Here is an 8,764-nt window from a genome sequence, read left to right as displayed (position 1 = left end):
CTTGCAAGTAGGCTCTACCCCCACTAAATGGGGTAGCGCGCATCGATCGGTACCATCCTTGAGCTTCTCCGACTTTCGGAAGGGTTAGGGTTAGGGATGAAAGCACATAGGAGAAAGAGATATTCTTGAATAACGTTTTTTGTGAAGGTCGGAGAGACTTGCAAGTAGGCTCTACCCCCACTAAATGGGGTAGCGCGCATCGATCGGTACCATCCTTGAGCTTCTCCGACTTTCGGAAGGGTTAGGGTTAGGGTTAGGGATGAAAGCACATAGGAGAAAGAGATATTCTTGAATAACTTTTTTTGTGAAGGTCGGAGAGACTTGGAAAGTGGTTGCATTTGGACTAATTTGGGTCCTGCGGATCGATTGGTACCATCCCCGAGCTTGTACGACCTTCGGAAGAGGTCGACCGACGAAATTCCCCCAAATCTGAGGAGATATTCTTGAATAACTTTTTTTGTGAAGGTCGGAGAGACTTGCAAGTAGGCTCTACCCCCACTAAATGGGGTAGCGCGCATCGATCGGTACCATCCTTGAGCTTCTCCGACTTTCGGAAGGGTTAGGGTTAGGGTTAGGGATGAAAGCACATAGGAGAAAGAGATATTCTTGAATAACTTTTTTTGTGAAGGTCGGAGAGACTTGCAAGTAGGCTCTACCCCCACTAAATGGGGTAGCGCGCATCGATCGGTACCATCTTTGAGCTTCTCCGACTTTCGGAAGGGTTAGGGTTAGGGTTAGGGATGAAAGCACATAGGAGAAAGAGATATTCTTGAATAACTTTTTTTGTGAAGGTCGGAGAGACTTGCAAGTAGACTCTACCCCCACTAAATGGGGTAGCGCGCATCGATCGGTACCATCCTTGAGCTTTTCCGACTTTCGGAAGGGTTAGGGTTAGGGTTAGGGATGAAAGCACATAGGAGAAAGACATATTCTTGAATAACTTTTTTTGTGAAGGTCGGAGAGACTTGGAAAGTGGTTGCATCTGGACTAATTTGGGTCCTGCGGATCGATTGGTACCATCCCCGAGCTTGTACGACCTTCGAAAGAGGTCGACCGGCGAAATTCCCCCAAATCTGAGGAGATATTCTTGAATAACTTTTTTTGTGAAGGTCGGAGAGACTTGCAAGTAGGCTCTACCCCCACTAAATGGGGTTGCGCGCATCGATCAGTACCATCCTTGAGCTTCTCCGACTTTCGGAAGGGTTAGGGTTAGGGTTAGGGATGAAAGCACATAGGAGAAAGAGATATTCTTGAATAACTTTTTTTGTGAAGGTCGGAGAGACTTGGAAAGTGGTTGCATCTGGACTAATTTGGGTCCTGCGGATCGATTGGTACCATCCCCGAGCTTGTACGACCTTCGGAAGAGGTCGACCGACGAAATTCCCCCAAATCTGAGGAGATATTCTTGAATAACTTTTTTTGTGAAGGTCGGAGAGACTTGCAAGTAGGCTCTACCCCCACTAAATGGGGTAGCGCGCATCGATCGGTACCATCCTTGAGCTTCTCCGACTTTCGGAAGGGTTAGGGTTAGGGTTAGGGATGAAAGCACATAGGAGAAAGAGATATTCTTGAATAACTTTTTTTGTGAAGGTCGGAGAGACTTGCAAGTAGGCTCTACCCCCACTAAATGGGGTAGCGCGCATCGATCGGTTCCATCCTTGAGCTTCTCCGACTTTCGGAAGGGTTAGGGTTAGGGTTAGGGATGAAAGCACATAGGAGAAAGAGATATTCTTGAATAACTTTTTTTGTGAAGGTCGGAGAGACTTGCAAGTAGGCTCTACCCCCACTAAATGGGGTAGCGCGCATCGATCGGTACCATCCTTGAGCTTCTCCGACTTTCGGAAGGGTTAGGGTTAGGGTTAGGGATGAAAGCACATAGGAGAAAGAGATATTCTTGAATAACTTTTTTTGTGAAGGTCGGAGAGACTTGGAAAGTGGTTGCATCTGGACTAATTTGGGTCCTGCGGATCGATTGGTACCATCCCCGAGCTTGTACGACCTTCGTAAGAGGTCGACCGACGAAATTCCCCCAAATCTGAGGAGATATTCTTGAATAACTTTTTTTGTGAAGGTCGGAGAGACTTGCAAGTAGGCTCTACCCCCACTAAATGGGGTAGCGCGCATCGATCGGTACCATCCTTGAGCTTCTCCGACTTTCGGAAGGGTTAGGGTTAGGGATGAAAGCACATAGGAGAAAGAGATATTCTTGAATAACGTTTTTTGTGAAGGTCGGAGAGACTTGCAAGTAGGCTCTACCCCCACTAAATGGGGTAGCGCGCATCGATCGGTACCATCATTGAGCTTCTCCGACTTTCGGAAGGATTAGGGTTAGGGTTAGGGATGAAAGCACATAGGAGAAAGAGATATTCTTGAATAACTTTTTTTGTGAAGGTCGGAGAGACTTGGAAAGTGGTTGCATCTGGACTAATTTGGGTCCTGCAGATCGATTGGTACCATCCCCGAGCTTGTACGACCTTCGGAAGAGGTCGACCGACGAAATTCCCCCAAATCTGAGGAGATATTCTTGAATAACTTTTTTTGTGAAGGTCGGAGAGACTTGCAAGTAGGCTCTACCCCCACTAAATGGGGTAGCGCGCATCGATCGGTACCATCCTTGAGCTTCTCCGACTTTCGGAAGGGTTAGGGTTAGGGTTAGGGATGAAAGCACATAGGAGAAAGAGATATTCTTGAATAACTTTTTTTGTGAAGGTCGGAGAGACTTGCAAGTAGGCTCTACCCCCACTAAATGGGGTAGCGCGCATCGATCGGTACCATCCTTGAGCTTCTCCGACTTTCGGAAGGGTTAGGGTTAGGGTTAGGGATGAAAGCACATAGGAGAAAGAGATATTCTTGAATAACTTTTTTTGTGAAGGTCGGAGAGACTTGGAAAGTGGTTGCATCTGGACTAATTTGGGTCCTGCGGATCGATTGGTACCATCCCCGAGCTTGTACGACCTTCGGAAGAGGTCGACCGACGAAATTCCCCCAAATCTGAGGAGATATTCTTGAATAACTTTTTTTGTGAAGGTCGGAGAGACTTGCAAGTAGGCTCTACCCCCACTAAATGGGGTAGCGCGCATCGATCGGTACTATCCTTGAGCTTCTCCGACTTTCGGAAGGGTTAGGGTTAGGGTTAGGGATGAAAGCACATAGGAGAAAGAGATATTCTTGAATAACTTTTTTTGTGAAGGTCGGAGAGACTTGCAAGTAGGCTCTACCCCCACTAAATGGGGTAGCGCGCATCGATCGGTACCATCCTTGAGCTTCTCCGACTTTCGGAAGGGTTAGGGTTAGGGTTAGGGATGAAAGCACATAGGAGAAAGAGATATTCTTGAATAACTTTTTTTGTGAAGGTCGGAGAGACTTGCAAGTAGGCTCTACCCCCACTAAATGGGGTAGCGCGCATCGATCGGTACCATCCTTGAGCTTCTCCGACTTTCGGAAGGGTTAGGGTTAGGGTTAGGGATGAAAGCACATAGGAGAAAGAGATATTCTTGAATAACTTTTTTTGTGAAGGTCGGAGAGACTTGGAAAGTGGTTGCATCTGGACTAATTTGGGTCCTGCGGATCGATTGGTACCATCCCCGAGCTTGTACGACCTTCGGAAGAGGTCGACCGACGAAATTCCCCCAAATCTGAGGAGATATTCTTGAATAACTTTTTTTGTGAAGGTCGGAGAGACTTGCAAGTAGGCTCTACCCCCACTAAATGGGGTAGCGCGCATCGATCGGTACCATCCTTGAGCTTCTCCGACTTTCGGAAGGGTTAGGGTTAGGGTTAGGGATGGAAGCACATAGGAGAAAGAGATATTCTTGAATAACGTTTTTTGTGAAGGTCTGAGAGACTTGCAAGTAGGCTCTACCCCCACTAAATGGGGTAGCGCGCATCGATCGGTACCATCCTTGAGCTTCTCCGACTTTCGGAAGGGTTAGGGTTAGGGTTAGGGATGAAAGCACATAGGAGAAAGAGATATTCTTGAATAACTTTTTTTGTGAAGGTCGGAGAGACTTGGAAAGTGGTTGCATCTGGACTAATTTGGGTCCTTTGGATCGATTGGTACCATCCCCGAGCTTGTACGACCTTCGGAAGAGGTCGACCGACGAAATTCCCCCAAATCTGAGGAGATATTCTTGAATAACTTTTTTTGTGAAGGTCGGAGAGACTTGCAAGTAGGCTCTACCCCCACTAAATGGGGTAGCGCGCATCGATCGGTACCATCCTTGAGCTTCTCCGACTTTCGGAAGGGTTAGGGTTAGGGTTAGGGATGAAAGCACATAGGAGAAAGAGATATTCTTGAATAACGTTTTTTGTGAAGGTCTGAGAGACTTGCAAGTAGGCTCTACCCCCACTAAATGGGGTAGCGCACATCGATCGGTACCATCCTTGAGCTTCTCCGACTTTCGGAAGGGTTAGGGTTAGGGTTAGGGATGAAAGCACATAGGAGAAAGAGATATTCTTGAATAACTTTTTTTGTGAAGGTCGGAGAGACTTGGAAAGTGGTTGCATCTGGACTAATTTGGGTCCTTTGGATCGATTGGTACCATCCCCGAGCTTGTACGACCTTCGGAAGAGGTCGACCGACGAAATTCCCCCAAATCTGAGGAGATATTCTTGAATAACTTTTTTTGTGAAGGTCGGAGAGACTTGCAAGTAGGCTCTACCCCCACTAAATGGGGTAGCGCGCATCGATCGGTACCATCCTTGAGCTTCTCCGACTTTCGGAAGGGTTAGGGTTAGGGTTAGGGATGAAAGCACATAGGAGAAAGAGATATTCTTGAATAACTTTTTTTGTGAAGGTCGGAGAGACTTGCAAGTAGGCTCTACCCCCACTAAATGGGGTAGCGCGCATCGATCGGTACCATCCTTGAGCTTCTCCGACTTTCGGAAGGGTTAGGGTTAGGGTTAGGGATGAAAGCACATAGGAGAAAGAGATATTCTTGAATAACTTTTTTTGTGAAGGTCGGAGAGACTTGCAAGTAGGCTCTACCCCCACTAAATGGGGTAGCGCGCATCGATCGGTACCATCCTTGAGCTTCTCCGACTTTCGGAAGGGTTAGGGTTAGGGTTAGGGATGAAAGCACATAGGAGAAAGAGATATTCTTGAATAACGTTTTTTGTGAAGGTCGGAGAGACTTGCAAGTAGGCTCTACCCCCACTAAATGGGGTAGCGCGCATCGATCGGTACCATCCTTGAGCTTCTCCGACTTTCGGAAGGGTTAGGGTTAGGGTTAGGGATGAAAGCACATAGGAGAAAGAGATATTCTTGAATAACTTTTTTTGTGAAGGTCGGAGAGACTTGGAAAGTGGTTGCATCTGGACTAATTTGGGTCCTGCGGATCGATTGGTACCATCCCCGAGCTTGTACGACCTTCGGAAGAGGTCGACCGACGAAATTCCCCCAAATCTGAGGAGATATTCTTGAATAACTTTTTTTGTGAAGGTCGGAGAGACTTGCAAGTAGGCTCTACCCCCACTAAATGGGGTAGCGCGCATCGATCGGTACTATCCTTGAGCTTCTCCGACTTTCGGAAGGGTTAGGGTTAGGGTTAGGGATGAAAGCACATAGGAGAAAGAGATATTCTTGAATAACTTTTTTTGTGAAGGTCGGAGAGACTTGAAAAGTGGTTGCATCTGGAATAATTTGGGTCCTGCGGATCGATTGGTACCATCCCCAAGCTTGTACGACCTTCGGAAGAGGTCGACCGACGAAATTCCCCCAAATCTGAGGAGATATTCTTGAATAACTTTTTTTGTGAAGGTCGGAGAGACTTGCAAGTAGGCTCTACCCCCACTAAATGGGGTAGCGCGCATCGATCGGTACCATCCTTGAGCTTCTCCGACTTTCGGAAGGGTTAGGGTTAGGGTTAGGGATGAAAGCACATAGGAGAAAGAGATATTCTTGAATAACTTTTTTTGTGAAGGTCGGAGAGACTTGCAAGTAGGCTCTACCCCCACTAAATGGGGTAGCGCGCATCGATCGGTACCATCCTTGAGCTTCTCCGACTTTCGGAAGGGTTAGGGTTAGGGTTAGGGATGAAAGCACATAGGAGAAAGAGATATTCTTGAATAACTTTTTTTGTGAAGGTCGGAGAGACTTGGAAAGTGGTTGCATCTGGACTAATTTGGGTCCTGCGGATCGATTGGTACCATCCCCGAGCTTGTACGACCTTCGGAAGAGGTCGACCGACGAAATTCCCCCAAATCTGAGGAGATATTCTTGAATAACTTTTTTTGTGAAGGTTGGAGAGACTTGCAAGTAGGCTCTACCCCCACTAAATGGGGTAGCGCGCATCGATCGGTACCATCCTTGAGCTTCTCCGACTTTCGGAAGGGTTAGGGTTAGGGTTAGGGATGAAAGCACATAGGAGAAAGAGATATTCTTGAATAACTTTTTTTGTGAAGGTCGGAGAGACTTGCAAGTAGGCTCTACCCCCACTAAATGGGGTAGCGCGCATCGATCGGTACCATCTTTGAGCTTCTCCGACTTTCGGAAGGGTTAGGGTTAGGGTTAGGGATGAAAGCACATAGGAGAAAGAGATATTCTTGAATAACTTTTTTTGTGAAGGTCGGAGAGACTTGCAAGTAGACTCTACCCCCACTAAATGGGGTAGCGCGCATCGATCGGTACCATCCTTGAGCTTTTCCGACTTTCGGAAGGGTTAGGGTTAGGGTTAGGGATGAAAGCACATAGGAGAAAGACATATTCTTGAATAACTTTTTTTGTGAAGGTCGGAGAGACTTGGAAAGTGGTTGCATCTGGACTAATTTGGGTCCTGCGGATCGATTGGTACCATCCCCGAGCTTGTACGACCTTCGAAAGAGGTCGACCGGCGAAATTCCCCCAAATCTGAGGAGATATTCTTGAATAACTTTTTTTGTGAAGGTCGGAGAGACTTGCAAGTAGGCTCTACCCCCACTAAATGGGGTTGCGCGCATCGATCAGTACCATCCTTGAGCTTCTCCGACTTTCGGAAGGGTTAGGGTTAGGGTTAGGGATGAAAGCACATAGGAGAAAGAGATATTCTTGAATAACTTTTTTTGTGAAGGTCGGAGAGACTTGGAAAGTGGTTGCATCTGGACTAATTTGGGTCCTGCGGATCGATTGGTACCATCCCCGAGCTTGTACGACCTTCGGAAGAGGTCGACCGACGAAATTCCCCCAAATCTGAGGAGATATTCTTGAATAACTTTTTTTGTGAAGGTCGGAGAGACTTGCAAGTAGGCTCTACCCCCACTAAATGGGGTAGCGCGCATCGATCGGTACCATCCTTGAGCTTCTCCGACTTTCGGAAGGGTTAGGGTTAGGGTTAGGGATGAAAGCACATAGGAGAAAGAGATATTCTTGAATAACTTTTTTTGTGAAGGTCGGAGAGACTTGCAAGTAGGCTCTACCCCCACTAAATGGGGTAGCGCGCATCGATCGGTACCATCCTTGAGCTTCTCCGACTTTCGGAAGGGTTAGGGTTAGGGTTAGGGATGAAAGCACATAGGAGAAAGAGATATTCTTGAATAACTTTTTTTGTGAAGGTCGGAGAGACTTGCAAGTAGGCTCTACCCCCACTAAATGGGGTAGCGCGCATCGATCGGTACCATCCTTGAGCTTCTCCGACTTTCGGAAGGGTTAGGGTTAGGGTTAGGGATGAAAGCACATAGGAGAAAGAGATATTCTTGAATAACTTTTTTTGTGAAGGTCGGAGAGACTTGGAAAGTGGTTGCATCTGGACTAATTTGGGTCCTGCGGATCGATTGGTACCATCCCCGAGCTTGTACGACCTTCGGAAGAGGTCGACCGACGAAATTCCCCCAAATCTGAGGAGATATTCTTGAATAACTTTTTTTGTGAAGGTCGGAGAGACTTGCAAGTAGGCTCTACCCCCACTAAATGGGGTAGCGCGCATCGATCGGTACCATCTTTGAGCTTCTCCGACTTTCGGAAGGGTTAGGGTTAGGGTTAGGGATGAAAGCACATAGGAGAAAGAGATATTCTTGAATAACGTTTTTTGTGAAGGTCGGAGAGACTTGCAAGTAGGCTCTACCCCCACTAAATGGGGTAGCGCGCATCGATCGGTACCATCCTTGAGCTTCTCCGACTTTCGGAAGGATTAGGGTTAGGGTTAGGGATGAAAGCACATAGGAGAAAGAGATATTCTTGAATAACTTTTTTTGTGAAGGTCGGAGAGACTTGGAAAGTGGTTGCATCTGGACTAATTTGGGTCCTGCAGATCGATTTGTACCATCCCCGAGCTTGTACGACCTTCGGAAGAGGTCGACCGACGAAATTCCCCCAAATCTGAGGAGATATTCTTGAATAACTTTTTTTGTGAAGGTCGGAGAGACTTGCAAGTAGGCTCTACCCCCACTAAATGGGGTAGCGCGCATCGATCGGTACCATCTTTGAGCTTCTCCGACTTTCGGAAGGGTTAGGGTTAGGGTTAGGGATGAAAGCACATAGGAGAAAGAGATATTCTTGAATAACTTTTTTTGTGAAGGTCGGAGAGACTTGCAAGTAGACTCTACCCCCACTAAATGGGGTAGCGCGCATCGATCGGTACCATCCTTGAGCTTTTCCGACTTTCGGAAGGGTTAGGGTTAGGGTTAGGGATGAAAGCACATAGGAGAAAGACATATTCTTGAATAACTTTTTTTGTGAAGGTCGGAGAGACTTGGAAAGTGGTTGCATCTGGACTAATTTGGGTCCTGCGGATCGATTGGTACCATCCCCGAGCTTGTACGACCTTCGAAAGAGGTCGACCGGCGAAATTCC

This window comes from Limanda limanda, unplaced genomic scaffold (genome assembly GCF_963576545.1).
Source record: "Limanda limanda unplaced genomic scaffold, fLimLim1.1 SCAFFOLD_25, whole genome shotgun sequence".
In the NCBI taxonomy this organism is placed as follows: domain Eukaryota; kingdom Metazoa; phylum Chordata; class Actinopteri; order Pleuronectiformes; family Pleuronectidae; genus Limanda; species Limanda limanda.
Note: the sequence above shows the minus strand (reverse complement) of the source record.